This window comes from Sinocyclocheilus grahami, unplaced genomic scaffold (genome assembly GCF_001515645.1).
Source record: "Sinocyclocheilus grahami isolate Dianchi unplaced genomic scaffold, SAMN03320097.WGS_v1.1 scaffold115.1, whole genome shotgun sequence".
NCBI lineage: Eukaryota > Metazoa > Chordata > Actinopteri > Cypriniformes > Cyprinidae > Sinocyclocheilus > Sinocyclocheilus grahami.
Window position 1 is genome coordinate 1,596,991 of NW_015505294.1, and position 27,807 is coordinate 1,624,797.

A 27,807-nucleotide genomic window follows, 5' to 3' on the forward strand; every position below is an offset into this window, starting at 1 on the left:
AAAATAAGTCGTTATAACGAGAAAACAAGAAGGGAAAAAAAAATATGCATGGCCGCTTAGAACTTCCGTAGTAACCACCATTCAAGGAGCCATTTTTTACATATTTTGCAAGAAGATCATGTGACAAGAAATTATATCACGGCGAAGGTGATTCTAACTGCTCCATGCACAGGTTAGTAACTCTCTTTAAAATGTGAGATAATTTGACATTTATGGTCAGGTATTCTTAAGTATACATGTCAAATGGTATGACCTCATGAATACATTGATAATTCATCATTATTTAATAATGTAATTTATTAAATATTCCCACCAAGGCCATGTACTTACATAGGTGTCCATTATAATGCTTGTCAAATTTGATTTTAAATTGAAAAGTGGTGTAACCGGTTATACCATTTGACTCCTATTACAAGCCTTTCTGTTAGGGGCCAATTTAGTCAAATATCACTAGTTTATGATGCTGATTAAAGATGTAATATAAACTAACCTACTATTTGAAACTATTTTCAAGTATTTAATGTTATATTTTTTGAGAAATTGTTTTTTTTTATCTACAGCTTAATTATTAAAGTTCTGTAAGTCTAGGATAAAATAATTATGTTTATTTGCAACATTAGTGTTTTTTAAATGTTTAGCTTTAATGCATATTTCTATTCCACTCACTTAAAATTTTAAAGGGATAGTTTACCCAAGGTTGAAAATTACCACCTGATTTACTCAACTTCAAGCCAAGGTGCATATGACTTTCTTCTTTCAGACGAATACAATCAGTATTATATATATATATATATAAAATTTGTGTGTGCAGAGAAAACAAAAATAACGACTTTATTCAACAATTTCTTCTTTTCCGTGTTAGTCTGCGATGCACGTTAATGTTCACGAGAGTACCACGTCGCATGTGTATTCCTCTGCTCATAAACAAAGCACATGCATGTTCTGTGTCAGAATGTGTCAGCAGCACCACACATGTCATGATACTCTTGTGAACGCGTGGCCAAGACTGATAATATAAGTAAATATTTATTTACTAATAATATGTTGTATGTAAAATGTAACATTAAAGTGACAGTAATTTGAATATAGTCTTCGTAAAATTATGAAGCAATACATGCGAGAATGTGCCAATAAAAAAAATTTAAACCACTGGTATTTTCAGCATTGACTAGCAGCATTAGAATTGTTTTGTGGCATCTCTTTTTAAAATTTTGAATGCACTTTGATGCATGTTCTGACCTCTGAATTATATTGAGCTGGAAAATTTCTGAATTCCTCATCTGTTCTTTTGATTAAATGTGTATTAGGAATGAAAGGAATGTAAATATTTACTGCAATTGTTCCAAAGAAATTAAATGTCAATGTTCATCTATGTTTTTTTTAAAGGTAGGGTGTTTTATACTAAACACAATAATGCTAAGTAGGATACTATCAATTTTTAAATCAAATATAAATCAAATATTTAAACTGTATTTATCTGTATTATGTCTACTGTTAGTGTTAAGTGTTAACTGTATGCACCAAGGGTCTGAGAGTAACCTTGCAATTCTCTGTATGTATGTGCTGTACATGTGGCAGAATTGACAATAGAGCAGACTTTGACTTTGAAATAAAATAGCATTCTGCATGTTCTTCAATAACCATGAGCCAATTTTCTCAAGTACTGTTAGAAAATAGAAACTTGTTGTGTTAATTAATTCAACAACGAGAAAACAACTCTCGTTATGTCGATATAACGAGAAAATAAGTCGTTATAACGAGAAAACAAGAAGGGAAAAAAAAATATGCATGGCCGCTTAGAACTTCCGTAGTAACCACCATTCAAGGAGCCATTTTTTACATATTTTGCAAGAAGATCATGTGACAAGAAATTATATCACGGAGAAGGTGATTCTAACTGCTGCATGCACAGGTTAGTAACTCTCTTTAAAATGTGAGATAATTTGACATTTATGGTCAGGTATTCTTAAGTATACATGTCAAATGGTATGACCTCATGAATACATTGATAATTCATCATTATTTAATAATGTAATTTATTAAATATTCCCACCAAGGCCATGTACTTACATAGGTGTCCATTATAATGCTTGTCAAATTTGATTTTAAATTGAAAAGTGGTGTAACCGGTTATACCATTTGACTCCTATTACAAGCCTTTCTGTTAGGGGCCAATTTAGTCAAATATCACTAGTTTATGATGCTGATTAAAGATGGAATATAAACTAACCTACTATTTGAAACTATTTTCAAGTACTTAATATTATATTTTTTGAGAAATTGTTTTTTTTTATCTACAGCTTAATTATTAAAGTTCTGTAAGTCTAGGATAAAATAATTATGTTTATTTGCAACATTAGTGTTTTTTAAATGTTTAGCTTTAATGCATATTTCTATTCCACTCACTTAAAATTTTAAAGGGATAGTTTACCCAAGGTTGAAAATTACCACCTGATTTACTCAACTTCAAGCCAAGGTGCATATGACTTTCTTCTTTCAGACGAATACAATCAGCATTATATATATATATATATATATATATATATAAAATTTGTGTGTGCAGAGAAAACAAAAATAACGACTTTATTCAACAATTTTTTCTTTTCCGTGTTAGTCTGCGATGCACGTTAATGTTCACGAGAGTACCACGTCGCATGTGTATTCCTCTGCTCATAAACAAAGCACATGCATGTTCTGTGTCAGAATGTGTCAGCAGCACCACACATGTCATGATACTCTCGTGAACGCGTGGCCAAGACTGATAATATAAGTAAATATTTATTTACTAATAATATGTTGTATGTAAAATGTAACATTAAAGTGACAGTAATTTGAATATAGTCTTCGTAAAATTATGAAGCAATACATGCGAGAATGTGCCAATAAAAAAAATTTAAACCACTGGTATTTTCAGCATTGACTAGCAGCATTAGAATTGTTTTGTGGCATCTCTTTTTAAAATTTTGAATGCACTTTGATGCATGTTCTGACCTCTGAATTATATTGAGCTGGAAAATTTCTGAATTCCTCATCTGTTCTTTTGATTAAATGTGTATTAGGAATGAAAGGAATGTAAATATTTACTGCAATTGTTCCAAAGAAATTAAATGTCAATGTTCATCTATGTTTTTTTTAAAGGTAGGGTGTTTTATACTAAACACAATAATGCTAAGTAGGATACTATCAATTTTTAAATCAAATATAAATCAAATATTTAAACTGTATTTATCTGTATTATGTCTACTGTTAGTGTTAAGTGTTAACTGTATGCACCAAGGGTCTGAGAGTAACCTTGCAATTCTCTGTATGTATGTGCTGTACATGTGGCAGAATTGACAATAGAGCAGACTTTGACTTTGAAATAAAATAGCATTCTGCATGTTCTTCAATAACCATGAGCCAATTTTCTCAAGTACTGTTAGAAAATAGAAACTTGTTGTGTTAATTAATTCAACAAGATGCTTAGTTTAGCCAATTTTTATTTAGTTTGCACAACTTATAATTATACATTTATTCGTTAAAAATTATATTAGTTTAAACAATTAAACGTTTGTTGGTCTGACTAATTTTATGTTGTTTCAACTTGGATTTAGGTTAGCACACCTTTCTTGTCTTGTTGGGCTAACTAAAAACTTGTTGGTTAGACAAATTATAAAGTTGATTCATCTTCACCTTTGTTAACCCAACTATTAATTATAGGTTTAAGGACCTTCAACATATGTTTAAACAACAAAAGTTTATTTTTTAGCTTATTTAACACAACATTTTAAGGCAGCCAGGTTACAAATTATTTTAAGTTGAATCAACTTGCTATTTTTTACAGTGCAACCATTTTTTTAGCACTGACCCATCAATTGAATCCTTGATAGCTTTGAATTTGCTACTTTTGGCATTTTTCAAAAAGAAAAAAGCAACAGGGTTGGAGAAATTATGTGATAGATAACCCCACATAGTGTTTCTAACAACATAGGAATCTGCTAAATATGATATTACATAAATACTTTGTGTCAGTCAAAAGTCTGTCATTTTATTACATGTATTTAGTAGATTAACAATATGTAAGCTGGTAACAATCAGGTAAACATGACCACAGGAGGCTGGATACAGCTATTGAGTACACAGTAATATGATACAGTGCCTTTCTACCTGATACAAAAGCACCTCAAAGGCAGCTCACTCGTCACGGCTCTATGGTCGTCCCACTGTCCTGATAAAACTCCTCCACCCTGTTCTTCATTAAGAGTGCAAATACACACAGTCAAACAGCTTTGACGTAGACACCTGGAGAACCGAGCAGCTGTCTTCAGCTATTCTTGTTCCCAGGCATGATGTCTTTATCTTTTAGAGGACAAAATAATCATAAGTACACTGTAGAGGTAAGATTCCTTAGAGATCCTGACGTTATCTTTTCTTCCACCCTCTCATATGCACCGTATCGGGCTGCTAATTGCTCCAGCAATTAGAACGGACAGTTAAAGTAGAGGGTAATGAAAAAGCTCATGTGCAGAATTAAACAGGCCCTGCAGTGAGATTGTCCACACTGCAGACACATCAGAAAACACACACGCACTATAAACACCCCGACCAAAGCTTGTAAAGCAAGCCACCACATGTATCTCTGATATGAAGGCTGGCATATCACTCACACGGAGTCTTTCTCTCTGCTATCTTCAGAGGGAACAAAACCTAAGTGTGACCTTAAGACAAGGTCAATGATTATGCATTATGCTAACACAATATAAGTCCTTTCTCTTTCGCTCTCTCTCTTTAAGCTCAGGTGAAAGCATGCTGTGTTTACACACATCTCATCCAAGTCTGATGGGTCACAATGGTCAGCTAGTCAATAAGTCATCCAACAGAAGGCTTGTCAATTAGTAAGGTTAACTAGTTTGTCTAAATTTATGTATAACAAGTTTTACAGTGTGCATGGTAAAACCCTCTCATAAAAGTTGCTCCTTTTGATTCGTCCACTTTAAAGTAGACATTTGCATTTGTATTATGTTCCGTTGCACTCCATCTACCCGTTTTTAAACATGAAAACCCTTCCAAACAGCCCCTATGAAACATGTCTGATTGGGTGAACCTCAAATCAATCCAAATCTATAAAATCTCAAAACTGAAACCCAAACAGTTATACAGAGGTACCTAAAGATTGATTAGTCGACCAGCCATTTAAGCAAACAATCAGCTAGTTGATTTCGAAAATAGGATCCTAGCCGACAGGATAGAAAGAGAAGGGATGAACTGAAGGGAATGCTAAGAAACAAAAGGCAAAGAAAAGGGGATGTGAAAAGAAAAAAAAAAGGATAGGATGAGCAAAGAAACAAGTAGTGATACGAAAGCATAGGACAGGATAGGATAGACAAAAAGGGATGCAAAAAGATATGAGCAGATAGGATAAGCACAGGAAGGGATACACATGATAGGATAGGATAGGCTGGAAAGAAAAAGAGATGCAATAGGATAGGCAAAGAAATAGGAATAGATGTAAAAGCATCTAGGACAGGATAGGACTGGATAGAAAAGGCAAGGGAAAGGAAAGGAAAAGATAAGACATGCGATAGGATAGGATATGACAAAAGGCAAGAGAAAAAGAAAAGCTGTGAAACCATTCCAAGACCGGAATGGAAAGGAAGTAGGCAAGTGGAGTACAGTAAACGGCAGAAAGAGAGGCGGAGGAAGAGAGGTTGCTGCTGTTGTTGCTGGGTCAGCAACTTGTCACAGAAAAGCTCAGCAGAGCACAGCACAGCAGTATTCCCACCAGTAAACAGAGAACAGGCATGATATCATCACTAGACACTCACAAGGACAACATCCAGCCAGGTGATAACTGCTCGTGATTCTCGATAGAAGATCTTTAGATGTGCTTACCGATGAATTCCTATTCCTTTGCATTCAGTCATTCAAAAATCGCAGCTACGAGTATCTACGAGAATAAATGTTCCGGCCATGGTGGCCATTAATTACCCGCAAATGCTGATTAAAAATCTTCAGTATCACAGAATCAATGCCTCTCAAGGACAACATCCAGCCAGGTGATAACTGCTCGTGATTCTCGATAGAAGATCTTTAGATGTGCTTACCGATGAATTCCTATTCCTTTGCATTCAGTCATTCAAAAATCGCAGCTACGAGTATCTACGAGAATAAATGTTCCGGCCATGGTGGCCATTCATTACCCGCAAATGCTGATTAAAAATCTTCAGTATCACAGAATCAATGCCTCCGCAGGAAGAACAGACAGCACCGGATCAATTTATCGTGCCATTTCTTCTCCCCGCTTCATTCTGAATGAGCTGTGCAGTGAGCAATCTCTTAAGCAGCCCTGTCATTAACCTACGACTCCAGAGGGGACGGGCTGCCAAGTGGGGCTGTCTGTGTGCTGATTGGTGGGGCAATCCCATCCAGCATGGCCTCGGGAGAGCCCCATGCTAATTCTCTTAATGGACTGGAGTCATGGTGACACTGCCAAAAGTACAGTGGGCACGCTCACTCATAGCTGGAGAGAACAGAAGGAGCTGAGGGATGCTGGTTGTTACAGAGAGGATGTGGCATGTGGTTTCTAGGTCAGTTAAAGCTGCACTATGTAATTTCTGCGCAACTAGCGACAACAAACGTAATTACAAAAATACTTTTCGCAAACATATGGTCCAAAAGATCACTTAATTATTCCAACAAGGAAATAGTTTCCAATTTTTTTAATTGACTGATGTCACTTGAAATGGCACAGTGTAACTAAAACTGTTTTACAGATCATGCAATCTTTATGATTGGAATTGGAATTTGTTATTTTTAGGAAGTTTATAAAAACTGCTTATTTTAAAGCTCAGGCTGGTTTAAAGAGATAGTTTGCCCGAAAATGAAAATTACCCCATGATTTACCCACTTTCAAGTCATCCTAGGTGTATATGACTTTCTTCTTTCAGACGAATATAATCGGAGTTACTGTATATTTAAAAAAACGTCCAATAAAGTGCATCCAGCCATCATAAAAAGTACTCCACACAGCTCCAGGGGGTTAATAAAGGCCTTCTGAAGCAAATCGATGCATTTATGTATGAAAATTATCTATATTTAAAACTTTATAAACCATAATCTCTATCTTCCGCTAATGGTCACATGCGTGTCATTCCAATGGATGAAGTAGGCATCGCCTAAGCAGCAGTGGGAATGTGCTAGCCTCGCGAGAACCAAGTTTTGTTTACAGCAAAGGAAAACCAGTCTCCTCTTATATCGAAATCCTTCGACATTTTTCTTCATAAATACTTCTAATTTGTGACCGGCGTTTTGCTTTGCTTTCTCCTCTGCACTTCCACATCCTACGTCATCCGCTGGAACGCCACTCTCTCGTGAACATGCGTACCACAGTTAGCGGAAGCTACAGATTAGAGTTTTTCAGATTTTCTTATACAAATGCATCAATTCGCTTCAGAAGGCCTTTATTAACCTCCTGGAGCAGTGTGGAGCACTTTTTTTAATAATGGATGGATGCACTTTATTTTGCTTCAAAATGTTGACCCCCATTCACTGCCATTATAAAGCTTGGAAGAGCCAGGACATTTTTAAATATAACTCTGATAGTATTAGTATGAAAGAAGAAAGTCATATACACCTAAGATGGCTTGAGGTGAGTAAATCATGGGGGCAATTTTCATTTTTGGGTGAACTAGCCTATACCTTTAAGCAAGCAGTTTTTATCCAGGGGGTTAGTTAAGCAAAACAGTGAACACTATGGCTAACCAATTAACCCTTTTGAAAAGCAAAAATGTTTGAAACTTTCCCGCAGACTTCTTTAAATGGTGTAAACCGAATGAGGAAAAAGCTTCGCTTAACAGAAGCTTCAGATTCATTGAGGTTTCACTTTCCCAGAGTTCATTTCCACATTGTGTGAACAGTAGCCTGAGGGAATCAACCACTGCCCTTTTCCATAATGCCCCAGTGTGCGTGAGACAGTATCACATGATCTCCCACAGAAAATGAATGAAAGGACAACGTGTAAACACTTTCTCCAAGCCAATTACCAGAGTCTCCTCAATATATGAGCAATCATACAAGCTGTGCCCTCAAACTCCATCAATAAAACCCCAAGAGTGTGTATCTTTGTCTTGTCTATACTACCAGCATGCATCCTCTGACCTCTGGGCTAAGGTCACAAAGGCTGTACAAAGCATTGATCCATGGGTCAAAACAGTTCACAAGGGCCAATATTTGTAATTGCTGTCTTTCTCCAGGGAACAACAAGGTCAGGAGTAAACAGAGTAAATGGCTTTACTCAATACAATACTACTGAATAAATGCACCTTAGTGTGACATTACTGCAGAATATTTTTATACCAAAAGACTAAATTGGCTTCTATTTTGTGACAAACAAGAAATGAAAAAAAGTGAAGAAATTAAATAAAACATCTGACAGAAGTGTCTATCTTTGCAGCTTTATTCATCTTCACTGCATAAGAATGCACATCACATTTGGGAATATGAAACCTAGAAAGCAATATAAAATTAAATAAAACAAAAACAAAGCAATACACCCATCCAATCCAAGTGCACAGACAACTATGACTGCTATATCCTGAAGAGTGTAAGCACTGTCTTCTGTGGTTCTATCAAAACATTGCTACGCTTGATTAAGTGGTCTGATGTGTCAATCAATGGTGTGAGTTTGGGGCTGGGCTAACCATTTAACAGCACAATGGAAGACGTTGAAATCTTTGGCACTTCATCGTTGTTACTCATCCCAACCTGTTCAAGCTACAAAAAAAGAATGTGAACTCAAACTTGCAGCTTATAAGGAAATGTGCAATTGTGCAAATTTTCTAAATGACTGTACTTACTAAATTACCATAGTACAATACCATAGACATACAATGAAGAAGGTAATTCAGCCACAGAGATAAGAAAATCACTTGGGGTAGAATCTTTTGATTTGGGCCTATAAGTACCCTAATAAAGGAGTCATAGTGATTGAACCGAATCATTTAAACGGTTGATTCATTCAGGAACGAAACACCGTCATGTTGCTCAGAGACACAAAACAGCACTGTGGCTGTATTCGGAATGATTTTTGTTGGCGAAATAGAGCAAAAACAAGCAATATGGTGTCTAAAACGTAAGTCTCTTATTTAGCTTATTGTTTATTGAATTCAATGTCACATTTGTAATAATGGTAATTTTTGGAGAAAAACGGCACTCTTCATGTGAAATTGAATAACTATATGAAGTGGTATAAATATATACATTTTCTGCCATCACGTCTTGAATTTGTGATCATTCTAAATGCATTTTAATAGACTGAATCATGCAGTGAAAGAAAACACACTAAATGCGCACACGCACTAGGTCTAGACTTCACGTAATGTATGCATGCACTCTGTAGGGATGTTTTGAATGGTTTTTGCAAAATACTCGATAATGTCAAAATCGCACATCGTTAAAACAACAATTACGATATTATCGCAGACGATATATATCGCACATCCCTAGTACCCACCTAGCACTACTCAGACCACACTAGTAGCAACCACACAGAAATGTACCTAAAGCCATTCAGAACACCATAGAAAGACCTTGGAGAACCACCATGATATCCTAAGAACAGAGATCTTCAACACTGCTCCTAGACAACCAATGGCCTAAAACTTTTCGTTCCGACTTGCTCCTTTTCAAGTGATCCTGAAGACCTTGATGTGCATGTTGTGTTTAATTAGGGTTGGAACTAAATTCTGCAGGATGGTGGGTATCCAGTAGCAGGGTTAAATAAATAGTTTACCCAAAAATGAAAATTCTGTCATTAATTACCCACCCTCATGTCGTTCCAAACCGGTAAAACCTTCATTCATCTTCAAATCACAAATTAAGATATTTTTGATGAAATCCGAGAGCATTCTGACCCTCCAGCAACACAACTACCACGTTCAAGGCCCAGAAAGGTAGTAATGACATCGTTAAAATGCATCGTGGTATTGTCACGAACGAGTACTGAAGTCTGAAGTGGAAAGGGTGAAGAAATTGTTGAATTAAGTTGTTATTTTTGCTTTCTTTGTGCACAAAAAGTATTCTCATAGCTTCATAAAATTACGGTTGAACCACTGATGTCACATGGACTATTTTAACAATGTCCTTACTATCTTTCCGGGCCATGAATGTGTCAGTTGCGTTGCTGTCTATTAATGGTCAGAAAGCTCTCGGATTTCATCAAAAATACCTTAATTTGTGTTCCGAAGAAAAACAAAGGTCTTACGGGTTTGGAACAACATGAGGGTGAGTAATTAATGACAGAATTTGTGGGTGAACTAGGCCTATCCCTTTAATAATGGTTGACCAGAATCATGTTGTGGAGTTTCATTTCCCCAGAAAATGTAAAAATCGGGTTATTTTTGTAATTCCGTATGGTGCAGCTGGTGGTGCAGTAATTATAAACCTCCTTTCTATGTAAACCAAAGAAAACTGAGGGTGGCTCTGTATCCAAACCACATTTGATGTATCAATTCAGTGAAGCTGTCAGTGGTGAGAGTTAATATGATTAACCAAGATAAACACGTAGGCTGCAAGATCTTACCAGTCACAGAGCTGTTTTTGTTACCTTGAAGTCCACATGAGTCTTCAGCACATATAAATATCACAGACGGTGATGATGATGATGGTGAAACTGCAGCCCATACAAGAGTAAACAGTAATATCTTTATCTTTGCTACTTTTGCCATCACCAACATGTTCTCTGCAATCAACCTCGATCCTTATCATAATCAACATCTGTCAAACATCAACAGCAACAATCTTCTAACAAGTCTCCAGAGTAAAAATCCTAGCAACTGTACAAACCTTCCAAAGTTGACCAAACAATGACTTCCATGACTGACCCATTTCCCTACACCCCATGCTCCCTGAGCAGTAACCCAGCAACAGATCCACAACACAGCTACAGAGATAGAGTCCTGTCTAATCACAGAGCACCGCCCGAACACTCGGACACACTCTGTTGGTCTTCCCTTTTATTTTGCTTACTTTCGATCCCGAACGAGCCCCCTCGGAGTGTCCTCCGACTGTGAGGAGAGGTGAGAGGAAATGAGTGGAGAGCTGGAAAATGTGAACGAGGGGGAGAGAATCATTCCAACAATGAGACCCATAGAACCGCACCCCCCACCCCCCAGTGATAAACACTTCTGGCGAGTTAATCTGGAAAAACACTGGGAATGAAAGGCAAAATGACTGGAGGTGTGGTTCTGGAACTGCATAAGCACTCGTGGGAAACATTCTGTCATCTTGACTTTGATGAGAGCTGGCATGCAACTACCACTAATGGGTTTAGAGTATAACGCTGTAAATACGCTGACGTACCGTGCTTTCCGGCATTATTTATTAAATGGTACAATTTTTATTGATTGCACTTGACATACTCATGCAAAATACCACAGTGTCCTCCGCTACCGTACACTACAAATCCACAGAGTACCAGAGCTGACAATAACACAATCCACACCCGAGACCTTTACAAGCAAGCAAGCAAGAACCATTCAATGAGGACTCCTCACATGGACAAGCCCGATTAGCATTCCTCTATTCAAGCCAAACAGCCTCACTGGGATCAAAAGATACAGCACTACATTTCTTCCTTTTATCTGCTGGCCTGTGAATGAAAGAGCTCATTTTAATTGCTCAAACCATAGTCAACATGGATCCTTACAATTAAAATCATTGAAGGAGCTCATAAATTATCTTTGTGTTAAAGACAACATGATTCACAATAAATATAACTTCCATAATGTGGAGTATTGCAGAGTGACACTGAATATCCACTAGAAAATAAAGTAAGGGAGAACTTCATTCATCCATGGAGATTTGATTGAAGTGTGAAAAATAGGCTATGATATTACTGATTAATATTATTCGGTAACACTTTAGTATTGGGACCAATTCTCACTATTAACTAGTTGCTTATCAGCCTGACTATTATTAACATATTGGCTGTTTATTAAAGCACATATTCTGCATGACCATATTCTAGCAATATCCCTAATCCTACCCAATTCCTAAATTTAACAACTACCTAAGCAGCAAACTAGGAGTTTCTTGAGGCAAAAGTAATAGTTAATTGGTTTGTTAATGGCGAGAATTGCACCTTAAAATAAAGTGACCTATTTTTCTTTATGAGATTATGTTATTCCCCTGAAATAAAGTCTTAGTTATAACAGCAGGTAGGTTGTTAAGAAAGTATGTTAGGTACATTTTGATTTTCTGTTCACCTATAAACGAAAATTCTGTCATCTTTTACTCACCCCTATGTCATTCCAAACTAGAGGTCGACCGATGTATCGGTTTTGCCGATTAATCGGCACCGATAGTTGATTGCTGGAACTATCGGTTATCGACAAAAATCCATGCCGATAGTTTTCCGGGTTTGCGTCCATTGCTCGAGCGGCTGAGAAGGGTCTGCTGTCATTGCACAGTGCGAGAGCGGCCTCTAGTGGTTGAAATCACTGACAGCATGTGCTATTTGTTTAGACACGTGATACTGCACGCTGAACAGAGCGGGAAACTTCAGACGCTGATTTAAATGCAGCCGACAGAAAATCCTGCCGCGCCACAGAGCACCATTCACATAGTTTCCCTTTAAATTACATTATATTGGTCCCGAATCATTGTTAATGTACATAATGAATTGTGTATTGTGCATTTTCAGCAAAACGTTTGTCTTTCTGTGGCTCTAATCAAGTCTGTGTGCTTCATTTATAGAACTATAATATAGGTTGTGCTTTCTCTTTCCGTTTGCTCTGTTTTTTAAACACCAAACTTCAAACTCATCCATGCCAAATTGTTCATTCTTGAAGTAAACTTGTGTCCATTTGGTGATTAAATTTTAGACCGCTGCTCGAGTTGAATGCGACGTGTCCGGAGTGTGTGTGATACCGGTGAGTTCTCCTAGACTCAGCGCTGCGCTTTTATTTTGATTAGATAATCATCAAGTGTTCAAGAATAGAAGCAGTTAAAGTGTGAGTGTAAACATACAATATCCATATGTATATAATTTGAATGCTATAGCCTTTGTGTATATATTTAAAGATGTGCATCTTTAAGCATGACAGTTTAAATGAAATGGTAACACTTTAAAATAAGAGTCCATTTGTAGCATTAAGATTAATGAAAGCTGTGTAAGTATTGTTCCTTGTTAGAGTGTGTTCATTTCAACATTTACTATTACTATTATTATTATTACTACTACCACTACTAGTATGGTTCAATACTGTTTTTGTTAATAAAGCACTATTTTAGTTTTTGTTCAGTATCATTTTTTAAACTATTGGTTAATTAATTGGTATCGGCCAGTGTGGTCCAACCTATCTATCGGTATTGGCAAAATCCACTATCGGTCGACCTCTATTCCAAACCTATATGTCTTTCTTTTTACTGTGAAACACAAAAGGTGATATTTTAAAGAAAGTGTGTTTGTTTGCCCATTCAGCGAAATCCATCAAATATTCTGTTATAAAAGATACCCTGGGGATGTGGAGCGAAAAATCATCATAGACCAGTATGATCTTTGCTGGGCAATCTAGCCTACCAGTGGGATGGAGAACCCAAAGGTTTAACTAAAATTAAACAGTACAAACACAAAAAACACCCACAGGTTCACACTCATTTCTGGACAAACTCTACACTGATTTTCTCCACTGACAATGAGCCATGAACCTTTTTGTCTCCTGGTCCATCGACTAAACATTTCCTGAGGAATTCAAACCAGGCCTGTTATTCTTGGAGATGAAACAACTGCAACAACAGAAAGAGGGAAAGCACTTGCTAATTGATTTGCAGAGGGAAAGGGGGAGTCGGTTTAGTTAATACAAGACAGCTTATCGTTTATGGCTCTTGAATCGTGTTAAAGGCAAGTTACCAGCTATTACAATGAATAACATTAAATTGGGCAACCATTACCCAGAAACGAAACTTTATCTCTCCATCCATTGTATGTATAATGACTAGGCTTATTGTGCAGACAACACAAAGCTTTATCAGCTCAGTAAGGCTCAGTTCAGAACTGTAGTATTTTGACTGAGCTGTCTTAATATGGTAAAAACATTAATTTACCAACACAAAACACATCAAACTAAACTGATACTAAACCAAGCAAATCAACCACAGCTCATTAAGATGCAAACTAATTACTCAGAATCAATTCCATAAGTGAAGTGAGTAAATTGTATTCAATTAGCCTAATGAACCATATGCAATAAACATTATAATCAAAAGCCTCAGAAATCAGCTACGCAAAACGTCACCCAACAGAAACCATTTTAAAATCTTCAGTTTGGCTGCCAACTATATTGGTCTACCACCAGTATTTTTCCAGTTTCCCAAAGAACAGAATTTTGGAAATCTCTTATTAAGCATTATTCACCTCAAACTCGCCTTAATTTGTTTATGTGTCTTTTTCTATAAAAAAAAATACAAGGAGACATTTTGCAGAATGTTCAAGCTGCTCTTTTCCATATAAAAGTAAACTAGGACCAGTGACTGTCAAGATCCATAAAGGACAAAAAATAAAGCATACAAATATTCTTATGACTCATGAACTGCATGTTCTGAAACAATACAATAGTGGAAAAGCATAATACTAACTTACTCAAAAACATCCCAAATATGAGCATCACAATCACTCATAAAACATGCGAGAAGTAAAATCAAAGTGGGATTTTGATGAACAATGTCTCCATTTTTGGATGAACTATACAAATAACTATAAATAGGTGACTGATTTTAATCCTGGACTGATATCCTTTACCATATGACATATCGTTAGGGCATCACAACATCATTAGCACCTCGCTAATGCCAAAGGCCTACAGGCCTATTTAAGAGTATTAGTTTAACATTAAAAAGCATATAGCCAGATTAGCCAACCATCCACAACAGTCAAACATCAATCTCCTGCCTTTTCACTACTTAAATTTTGGAGGACAGCCCAAATATCCCAAGACATAATGGCCCAATGTAATCCAAAGCCATTTGATAATGACCTCCTTAACATCAGGCCTGTGATCCAACTAAAAACAAACAAACAAACACATTCAGAAAGCATGATTTTAATTACACTCTCTGTGAAAATACATAGGGAGAACGTACAAGAGGTAAGCTGATATGACTCACATTAATTACCCAATCATATTACCTCATACCAGTTTCAGAGGAGTTCAGAATGAAGTTGGTTGCTGCTACAAGTTTTTCCAGCATCTTGAAAGTGCTGCTTTCACAGTACTTTGTCTCAATCAATCAATACATTATTAATGGGGTGCCACAGAATTCGTTAGTCAGATTAAATAGAAATGCTCAGACTTAGCATTCATGCAACAGTTCTCTGGGCTCCTGATCATGAATAACACCCACTACATGAATCAAACCATTTCTGACATTCAGAAAGCTCTCTTTACTCAATTGCCCATAATTCAAAGCATGAGGTCACCATACATATATTGGGCAATAAGCAAAACACAGCTGTTTTTAGATTGTGCTTTTCTATCACAATAAAAAACGTGAGGAATCCTGATACTAGGGATGCTCAAAACATAATATTTTCAAAATCGACTAGCTGGTAGATTGTTTTGTATAATTATGCTAGTTTTACCCAGATTGAACCGGTTTATAAGGGTATGTTTACATAAAACGCATTCTTGCATTCAAAAACTGTTAAGAGCGTAACAGTTTGGAATATAATTAAGGGATCTTGAGGTGTTTTTTTAAAGTTGGACTATTTTTAACTTGAGGAAATATCTTAACTTCAACGTTAATGGTGATGCAACAATGGAGACAAAAATAGCGACACCATCTGAATGTATGCCTGTAAGCTAGGGCAGTGCAAAAAAAAATCAAATGCGATTTTCATGCGCATCTCGTCAGTAAAGCCACTCCTGTGATTAGTAGTAAATCTCCAGCATGTGCTTTCAGATGGAGCAGAATTTACTACACAGAGCCGTAGTTCACTGACAAGCTACACAAAATCGAGTTCAAAATCGGCAATGAATCGCCTGAGATTTTGTGTAGCTTGTCAGTTCCTATCATCATATCATATGAAAACAGAAACTTAAAGGTCTTCACAGTAACCCGTCAAAATAAAAGTTTGGTTTAACTTGAAGAAACTGTGACAGAAATATATTACTTAATGTAATGGTAGTACTACTACTACTACTAATAATAATAATAAAATTATTATTAAAATATTATTTTTAAAGGAATATTTACCAGACAAATTATTTACCAGAATTTATTTAGCAGAAAAATGTATTTCAGAAAAGAGAAAGAAAATAATAATAATTTTTTTTTTTAATAAAATCAATTAATTATAAATGCTTTTGATTATTAAAATTTAATGAAACAATTAAAATGGAATCCACAAAATTAATGGAAAACACTTAATAAAAATAAAACTGAATTTGAGAAAAAAATAAGACTGATTTAATAGGGCCCTATCCTTCTCACTATTCAACTAGTCAGTTGTTGGACTATTAGTCAATTATTCAACTCTCATGAGATGAAAATATTTTTCTTTATTTTTTTCTTGGATCATCAAGAGTCAAAGCTAGTCTTCCTGATATGAATTTACATTTTCAGCTGATTGTTTCTTCCCATTCCCCTCCATTTTATTCTCGTTTTGTCCTCTGCGTGTGGTGTCACTGGTGCCGTAGATTTTATCAGATGTAGTTGGCAAGCAAAAAGCTGCATCCCAGATTGTGATACTTAGAGCGAGAACTAATTATAACCTCACATATGGGATATACAGCCAGAGGAAAGCAGGTGTTAGCTGTATTTTCTCCTTCCAATTTTTTTAAGTTTCATAACTTGAATAAGATTTCAGTTTAATTTTTTAATTAAGCTTTTTTAAGCACTGCAGTTTAAAACAACTGATTTTAGGCCGTTGAAACACAAACAACAGAGCTATATGCACGCACTGTCTCTGTTTCTGTATCAGCTGCTAATAGAGCTTGTGAGCATTTTTGCCGCTTTATTGGCTTTGAACAATTGCGTAAACACTTATATGCATCCAAATGCCCGGCTTTGCAAGTAGCCTATCCTCATAAACACAGCCATTTAGGTCTTAAGGGAACGTAAACAGTTGCGAAAGAAAGCGCATGTGTAACAGTATATTGGATCCAGACTTCGGTCTTAAAGGGCAAGTTGTCCAATATTCGTTCTGTCTGCCATTCATGTTAATCAAACAACAATGAGAGAAAATCTCTCTCTTATTTTATTACTGACTTTTTACTTGTTTCTTTTATGAAAATAAAACTTTGCGTTGAAGAAAAGTAGATTTTTGTTTGTATATGCTGTCAATTATAGTTCTTAGAAAGAAAATCGGAATCGGCAAAAATCGGTATCGGCAGATTACACTAACAAAAAAATCGGAAATCGGTCAAGAAAATTGCAATCGGTGCATCTCTAAAAAATACTCATATCGTGATAAAAGATTTTGGTCATATCACCCACCCCTAATGCTCACTACATCTTTACATCTTTACATCACCCAGCTGAAAAAAAGAGGCTGAAAATAATCAATACACATAATGAGCAATAACCTTTACCATCAAGCTCTCTGTCCATTAATCATGCATTTTAATTCCCATCGTGCCCTTTCATCACAAAAACACACATCCTTTCTCTTGTGTCAAGTCAAGTCAGAGTACCAGAGGCCTTTTCACCAGTCAGACTTCATGAATCAGAAAGATGCAACCAATTTAGACTGTTGTGCCCAGAAATAATCTCATTCATGGATGAACTGACATTAAAATTAAGGCTGATACTGATAAACTGATGATTTTTTAAAATTCAAATACAATTTTCTAAATGAAGTAAAAATACATGAAAAACTGTAAATGGGTCTAAATGTAAAAACAGAGAAATGAGCATAAATAATTAAATATGCAATATTTAATATGCTGATACAAACAAATAAATATATAACTACAATTTGGGTAAACATTTTTTTTAAAGAATCATTCACCAAATAAAAGCAAAAGAAAAAAAAACTGTTCAAATCATATAATATCTCAGTTAATCCATTATTACTCAGAAATTATGATCAATCAATAATCGTAAGATTTGATAGATAGACAGACAGACAGAGACAGATAGACAGATAGATATATAGATAGACAGACAGAAAGACTGACAGACAGACAGATAGTAGGGATGGAACGGTTCAACTTACTCACGGTTCGGTTTTAGGGTTTCGGTGCGGTTCGGTATGTGCTATGTTTATGGAAAAACTATACTGTCAAATAAAAATAAAGAAAATAAGAATAATCTATCTAACTACAAGCAACAGCACAAATAAAAACAATAGAGGAAAGATACAAATAAAATAAAAAGTTATTTTCAGTTTTTTTTAGGTAGGTCTAACATTAGTTTTTAGGTACAGAAATTGAATAAAGTAATGAAATGTAAAGCAGCATTGCATATTTGACTGTATAAATTAAAGATTAATCTTTATTAAAGTTACAAAAGCTATTCAATCAAGAGCAGTGAGTGATTTCCTTGTTGTTGCTGTTTGATTAATATTAAGAAAGTGCTGTCACTTTAAGACACTGTAAATACGTTCAGACAGCTATGTCTGCTATAGCATACTTGCCAAGATGGGCATTTTGACATGATTTTTGTGTGAATTTGTCCATTTAAACAATACTTCAGAGAAAGCTTTATATTTGCGCACTTCGGATGAGCGCACGCACAAATCTTCTCACCGCGCGCTATCAGCACCCGAGTGATGACGGAATAAATGATCATATTCCAGCATACGGCATTCTCATTGAACAAGAGTGAATGGTTTGTCCACGTTTTTTTTTTTTCATCGCTGTTATTATAATGTATTGGGAAGCCAGAATGCGCAACAGAAACATATATTAGCCGAACTCTGTTTGTTTTACGTGTTATTTATAGCAAGCCATATTACAGATGCGTTGTCAGATTAAAGTTAAACCGCGGTCCTAGCGCATGCCAAACCGTGTGTGGAGAACCGTATGGTTCGATTTTTTTCAGCGAACCGTTCCATCTCTAATAGATAGATAGATAGACTCATGTGCCATAATAAAAATTCATATATCTCCTTAAGAACAAAATATAATACTAAAAGGTCAGCAGCTTGACCTCATATGACTGTGACAAAGTCCAGCACATACAGAAACATTCCTTTTTCCTGTCAAACAGCAGTGCTAATTTCCTTTTCCTTGCATAGCGACGACGGCCATCCTCAGCGTATCATCTAACACAGATTCAAAAATGTCAATGCAATTTATGCTAAATAAATGTGAACGTTAATGCATTTCAGGTCAACACAAAGCCGATCGTTTTTTATAAAGCAACTAAGCTGGTAGCAATAAGGGCATGATTGATTGACTATGTTAACAGATTGTCAAAACTAGGTCAAAGTGCATATTATTTGTGTCACAGTCACACTGCATTTGCCATCCTGCCTCATGTGACGCATGAGATGGTGGTGATGAAGAAATCAAATGCACTTTCAATCATTCGGTTTACATTTAAACTCGATTTAATCGCACCGAATGATCAAATCCAGATCTATTGATGCCTCTGGCTTTGCTAGTTCAGTCTCTTATATACTGATATGCACTGCTCTAAGCTAACGTACATTGTGAGCTGTCATATCTTTGAAGTACAGTACGGATTCCAAGGGGTGTGACGCTGCACTGGAGGAAAACACGGATTTCTTCAAAGAGCCTGAACTGCATTATATATGGATATGACTTCCACACAGTCCATATATCCATTTATGTGTGATTACCTAAGACAATAATCCATTTCAGGCTATTAACTGTGGAGAAGACTGCCATTAAAGTGCGTATAGCGTGTGATGCTTTGATATTGCTTGCTGAAAAACAGATGTGCGTGCAACTCTAAAGCAAATGTGACTACATTATGTTGTAGGCAAGAAGGCATTTTGTAGTGAGGGTTCAATGCATCATCTTGTGATGTATCTGTTACCTGCTTGTTATGATGCTCTTGCAATAAAGTAGCTATTGGGCTAAACTGACAGTTTAATGTAACGGCAGGTACAGTTAATCTACAAATTACCAAGAGCGATGTTCTTTATACAACATTATAGCTTCAAGACACGCATTCCATCAGGGATATTACATAAAAACAAAAAACAACTACTTTTAGGTTTTTTTTTTTTGGTTTGTTTTTGCCTGATCCCTACCAAATTCACCATACATGTAGTCTCAACATGTAATGTCAATGTGAAAATTATCAAAGACGCATTGATTTTGAATTCAACATGGCCGCCTGAAGCTGACAAAATATTAAGGGCGTGGCCTATTTAACAAAAAAAAATAAAAAATAATATTTTTCATATAGGCTATATATGGACGTGTAGATGATAACTTCACTAAGCTCTGTTGGTGGTGTCAAGATAGTAAAAAAAAGCTTAATAGGATTTTAAATTTTTATCACTAATGTTATTGTCATTTATTTTTTTGTTCAGATTGTTGTACTTTGGTTTAGAGGAAGTTTAGGGGGAAATGTGTAAAAAGTGTAAAAAAAAATGATTGAGAAATGAGATCAAACTAAATAAATACATTGATTTTAAAAATAAATTAATCCATAATAAATAAAACAGTACAGTAGTGAGTAGAAAAAAAGTTAACAATAGAACTAGAAATAGAAACTAAATACTATTCAAATTTTTTTTTTTAAATAATATTATTTTTAAAATGAATTAAGTTGTCTTGTTGTCTGACATTAAGATGATCATATCCGGGGGTCTGTGACATCTAACAGATTGAAACCCCCTTATTTTGATAATAAAAATAAAATAATAAATAGATAACTCTTTTAAATCCCAATCATAACTGCATTTACATCAAACGACACTACAATTTTTAAAAATGCTCTTTAATAAAACCAGATGTATTTTGCATTTGATGTCATTCTGCACAAGTCTGTTATTCTCTTATTCAAGCAACTTACGTTTCGCCCAATCAGACCAATTCTGGGTTCCCGCCAAAATCATCTCACCCAATCAGCACACTCATGGGATTTCGACTCATTACGAATCGAACGTGTTCGAATCGAACGGTTCTGTTAAACGAGTAGTTAACCCGGATCACTGCGACTCGATCATATTCGAAGAAAACGCACTGAATTCGAACAGAACGTAAGACTAACATACTACTCGTTGTATTTATGTTATGTACAGTAAATATATGCCATAAATAAAAACACCAGTAGGCTCTGCTAAAGTCAATCACGGTTCTGGGTTCAGTAAGTCGCTGAGTTGATGACTCGAGAGGCGCTCGGATCGAATCATTCAGACCAGGTTTGTGAATCGGTTCATTGAACTGGTCCGAATAAAAATAAACGATTCGTTCACACCGCTAACATTGGAGTCATTTGCAAACAGCTTGCATGTAAATGGGCCGTATATCGTTTCCAAAGATATCCATCCATCACCTGTGAGAGAGAGAGAGGTCTACGCGACCCCGTTCCTCGATGTCAATACGCCGTGGGACTTCATGTAACCCAAAATAAGCGTGTCTTCCAACAATATATTCAGAAAAGGTAAAACTGTGTCAAGCAACTCTCCATGCACCGAGAATAGCTGAAATTATCCTTGAATTTGCGAGAATAGAATATTAAAAATGTCAACAGGCCAAATCATGACAGATTATCAATATGCACGGTCAATCCACTCACATGCGAGAAAGAATAAATATTCAGAATTCAATATATGCAGAATTCAAACATCACGCCGCACGAGACTCAACACCGCCCATTCATTCGGCTCCATCATAACACGTCCACCATAAATCAACACCAAAGCGGCTTGAACTCCGAACGAGAGAGGAACTACACGTGCGATGCCTCAAAACGACCCATTTGCAAATAAGAAGGAAATTATCAGGATTTCTTACCTGAAAGGCAGCCCGCACTCCCGTGCGCGAGAGATGATTGAGTTGATTTAGAGGCAGCGCGAGCTGAGCTGCGGTCCTGCCTCTGGAACACGAAGCCCCGCCCCTCTTGTTACTAGGGTCCCCATCGAGGCGATAGGATGTTGAGATAAGTCCTTCAGCTCAAGTGCGGTTATTGAACGATTCGTTGCCTACTATCAGCGTTACACACCCAGATATTAAACTATGTGTGCATGTGTGTATGCGAGCGAAACTTGTGTTGCTCTCTAAACCTGGTCCTTTAAATGTGCATAGTAATGAAGAAGCAGGAATAATAATAATATAGTGGACAAAACCAAGATATTAAAATTCATATGTGTGTGTGTGCATACACAATATACGGTGTAATTTGTTGTGTGTGTGTGTGTGTGTGTGTGTTTAAATATATATACAAACGCGCACACAGTATATGTAGAAATATATTAAAAATATTGAAATATATAATTCAATGGAAGCAAAATAGTTTACACAATATGTTTACACACTTGTAAGTGAAATTTTAAACTGCAAAATATCTTCCATTTCTGTTTTTCAGCAGATGCTGATATTCTCAGGAAGGCCAAATATCAGTCCATCTGCACTAAATATATTTTATAAATTAAATAAAACATATAAATATCTTATTTTGTTGATAATAAAATGAATACATAAAATGTACAATTTAATTTATTGATAGCAAATTAGATATATATTAAAAAATTAGAAATATTTTACACAATATTTACACACACACAGATAAAGAGAGAGAAAGAAAGAAAGAAAAATAATCTACACTCTTACATTCTCAAAAAAATCATTTCCATTTCTGTTTTTAGCAGTCCATGATTTTCTCAGAATGGCTAAAAACCAGACAAATATCATTCCATCTGCACTGACGTTCTCACTCAGAGATTGCTAGTAATTTTCACACATAATTACATAGAAATGGCAAGTAACACACTGAATTAAACATGACATTTTGAAGTTTTTTTCTTTTGGTAGAAAGAAACAGTATTTTTTTTTGTAAAACATACTTCAATAATATTTGCTTTATTTATGCAACCTTAGAAAATCATGTTTTTGCAGTGTGTAGTATAAATCAAATTGTGTATTACTGATATTTACTGACGAATATACATTGTGTCAGCCTGAGATAATGTACTTACATATGCATAATATTTAACTTAACATTTGAGCGTTGCATTTACAACTTAAATGTAAAAAACAGGCTAGGAGTCAATTGTCTTTTTCAGAGAGATGCTCAGGTTCCATATGTTAGTGATACTCAGAGAGAGCTGTCATCAAACATTTATAGGCTGGTCCCTGAAGTCTTCACAGATGTCTGTCTGCAGTCTGCCTTCTACACAGTGTGACCTTTATTGCAGTGACTGGTCTGGGACGTTATGAAGTATGTATTGAGTATTTCTCCTGAAGCATACAGTCATATAAAAGCTCTGATTTGGTTGCAGTTGGTCGGTGTGTGTGTGTGTGTGTGTGTGTGTGTGTGTGTGTGTGTGTGTGTGTGTGTGTGTGTAACTGATAGTGTTGTCGTGGTGATGGAGCTTGAACTGCTGCTTGTGTACATGATGAATATGCAAGCACCACTAATGAGGCTAATAGAGCAGAAAATTAGATGTATTATTAGAGGTTATGTACTGTCAAATGCAAAAAGAAAGAATTAAAAGGTGTGTGAGTAGTACTCGCAGATGGACCAAAGGAAAACTCCACGAACTATTTTTACACCAATATATAACACACATCTGTCACTGAATCATTTGATAAAGGAGATTTTTTTTAAAATGTTCTAATTTGTTTAAATGTAAAAATAAAGTAATAAAACACACATTCTTAAGTCTTATTTAATATTTATTGTCACATATTTAAATTTTAAAATAGTATATTTTTTTAAATATTGAAATGAATATATATATATATATATATATAAAACACACATATTTAACATATATACATACATACATACATAACATATATTTACAAAATTTTTAAATTTAAATTAGTATGCACACAGACATACACATACACTTTAATATTTATTGTATTACATATATTTATATTTTATTTCTATAGATATTATTTGAAATTATTTAAATTTATTATGTTGCCTATACATACATTAAAATTGCAGGCCAAAAAAACATATACATATTCCCAATATTTAGGCCACTAGTTCAATTTCATATGTAATTTTTGTAATTTTATGTAACTTTTAATATATATATATATATATATATATATATACACACACACACACACATACACACACAATTTATTGTATTACATATACATACATATTATATTTATAATATTTTATTTATACAGATTTTATTTGAAATGATTAAAATTACGTCACCTTTAGAAAATGCAGGTATATACACAACAACATATAGACATACTGCCAATATATAGTAGGCTACTGTGTAATTATTGCTGTGTTTCTTTAGCTAAATATATAATGGATTAACCAAAACAAAGAAAATGTAAATAAAGAAGCAGTCATGAACAGTCATCAGTGCAGTCAGCTTAGCTCCATGCCCCTGTGACCTCCAAGGGTCATTTGACGGATAAGCTTTAATCATATAACTAACAGGATGCTGTCCTCTAGTGTTCATACTGAAAACTGCAGGGTTTAAACCTTGCCATGTTTTTCATGCTATACAGATATATGGTTGGAGGCCTTCTTGTCCTCTAATGGGTTTTTTTTTTAAACAGTATAGTGAAATAGTTCTCAGGGTGGTATTCTGAGGTCGCATTTAAAGGTGACCCTAAAACACATGATGTTCATTACATGGTGACCCATGATAATCATTAAAACCAGCTGCTGCTCATAGTATGGGACCCATTTAAAAGAAAAACAGGAGGAACTGTGAATGGTGCATGGTGTACAATAACTTAGCTTTTCTCAGAAGTACGATGTGCTCTAAGGGGTTGCACTGTGTGTGTGTGTGTATATATATATACTTGAGCAACTTGTCTCCTCAGTCCCCAGACGTTTGCAGACTGTTATAAAAAGAAGAGGGGATGCCACACAGTGGTAAACATGGCCTTGTCTCAACTTTTTTGAGATGTGTTGATGCCATGAAATTTAAAATCAACTTATTTTTCCCTTAAAATTATACATTTTCTCAGTTTAAACATTTGATATGTCATCTATGTTGTATTCTGAATAAAATATTGAAATTTGAAACTTTAAGTGTCCCACAATAAACACCATATTAAATCTACTTCATTTACAGAATAATGGACTGTATCATATCTTGACATTGTTTATTTAAGATCTGCACAGTATCTTACTACAGCTTGTGAGTGGTTAGATGTTGAGTGTTATTTGAGTGTTTCCTGTGGCGTTAATGTTAATTAATTGATGTGAGCTTTATACTCCCAACTGAAGTTTTATATGGTTACATTTTATTTTGATGGTCCACTTAATCAGTCGACTATAAGCAACTTTGCAACTACATGCCAACTAACTCTCATTAGAGTATTAGTATGCTCAAGAATGGTAGAATCTAGTATGGTAGAATAAGTTGACGTACTTGCAAAGACACTTATAGTCAGTTTATCTGTTAGTTGACCATCAAAATAAAGTGTTAGCAAATATTAACAGAAGCAGACATACTAATACTCTAATGACCGCTAGTTGCAGAGTCACTTATCAACAGCTGTTTAAAGGGTACCATCAAAATAATCAAACTGATATTACAATAAAAATAGTTCAAAGCAAATATGTCATATTACACATTCATCTGATCTGATATCTGATCTTATGGCTGTTTGAGAGAAAAACATATTATTATTATTACTACTTATAAGTGGTCTTTGACCACTTTAAGTAAAGTAGCATAAGAAAAAGGGCTTATAATACATTATAACTATGAGAAATATAATCCATTGTAAAAGTGGATGCAACGTGTTCATTGTGTTATAAATCATCATACTCTTAAAAGCTATCACCACAAATAAGTAAATATTATAATATATTAAAACTGTTCTTATGAATATTCATGAGATGATACAATATATTATAAGTTTTTTTTATAATGCATTATGCAGTCATCATAATGCCTTAAGAATACCCTTATAATGTATTATAAATACGGGCTTCATAGAACGTGCTACCGAATTCTGTTTTATGTAGTTAAAAATAAGAATTCTTTATTTTCTTCAAAAATGACTATAAAAAACCTATAAAATAACTATAATTTACCACAAAGATTAACAGATCAGCAATTTTATTGATGCACTGAAATTGGATTCATTTGAAAACTGGTTAAAGTTTGTTAAACTAGTTTGAAGTTGCCCATTTGGGCTAATGCAGTGCTATCTTCACTCAATTAACGTGCAGTAATTTTAAGAAAATCCACCAAACTGGTGTGGGACCAGCAGGGGGTGACTTCTGCTGCGGTATATCACACAATCCTATTTATAAGGCAATTATTTCCTGTACAGCTGTTTGTAATCTCTAAATGACTTTCTAAGTGCTGTTTAAAAACTTTTATCAACATTGAAGCATTTGTTTACTTCATGCTTTTCAAGGATTAGAGTAAGCCTTTCCTGCTGTTAAAGGCCTTAAATATTACTCAATTTGATCACAACAGTTCTTAGAAACCATCAGAGAGGCATCACCACACTCTAGGATCATTACGTCTATCCACCTCTCTGATTCTCTAAGGTTACTGCAATGCCCCCTTGAACTTTGACCATGAGCTAACAGTCAACAAAGACATAAATACCAAGCATGACGTCGTAGACAGCTGTCTAGTTAGAGAGAGATACTGTACATAACCCATGTGAAGGTGCATAACCTAATACTACTCTGCACACATTTTATCAAAACAAATATTTAGGAAATATCTGGTGAAATACGACTAATATCATATTGCAGAGATATTTGAGAATATTGAGAATTAGAGAACTATACAGCAAATCCAACATTCAAATTTTGCAGAGCCGTTCTGTATCCTGCCACAAGAGGGCATCGTTGAAATTAGTTATTCCTGTGTTTGTCTGTATTTGTCATTCCGTCAATGTCTTGCAAAGGTAGCACTCGTTTATATTTCTGCATTTTCTTGTGTTTTCATTACCATACATTGTCAAGTATTAAGCATATTCAGTGTGAGATTGTGCATGTAAACGTTTATTTTGTGCATGAAAAAATGACTGAAGTAAACCGTGTTGCCGCTAATCTTTGCTTTATAAATGTTTCTGTTGTTTCAGCATGTGGACTAACCAACTGTTCAGCCGATATGAATATCTCTCTGAATAAAAATAGCAAAAAGGCCAAAAAACATTTCATTTTAAGCAACAACTTGTCTTACACCAATCCTAAAATCAGCAGACCCCTTTCCATTAGAGTTTATGTAACTATAGATTATTGTACCTAGCTTGTAAATGAGTGCTTGTAAGCTCAGTAAATTTGCTTTAGACCTTTATATTTGCTGACCTAGATACATCAAAGACTGTATTCCGTCACTGGTATATCCAGTATTGACGTCTTTGCATCAAAATGCCAGAGGCATTTGGATGTGCATCATTTTAAATCATCACTAACCTATAACCCACATCTAATATCACGATTCTCACACAGGGTAATGGAAAGTCAAGCACGCACATATGCCTTTGTTTTATCAACCAAATGTGTTGGATTTCATTGCAATTTGCTTATCACACTGGCTTTTACCTTTCCCAGCGTTGGGTTGCTTAGATTAAAGTGTCATGGCTTGCGAGTTTCTATAGGAACCAGTAGCCTTGTAAGAAGGGCAGCCCTCTCTTACCACTTGAGGGTGTGTTCGAATAGCCCTTCTCCCCGCCCACAGTGCTCTCTATAAAAGGCCAAGAGCCCTTCACATGTGTCACAAAG

The 27,807-nt window shown here is 35.4% G+C and overlaps 1 protein-coding gene across 1 annotated transcript in view; it reads right to left on the bottom strand.

The window, feature by feature from the left end:
* Positions 1-21,981, bottom strand: part of tln2b (talin 2b) — a 171,725-nt gene extending 149,744 nt beyond the window's left edge. The window contains exon 1 of the mRNA XM_016277766.1: positions 21,915-21,981. The gene's annotated coding sequence lies outside the window, so the exon portion shown is untranslated. The remainder of the gene's footprint in view (positions 1-21,914) is intronic.
* Positions 21,982-27,807: the final 5,826 nt, after the last annotated feature.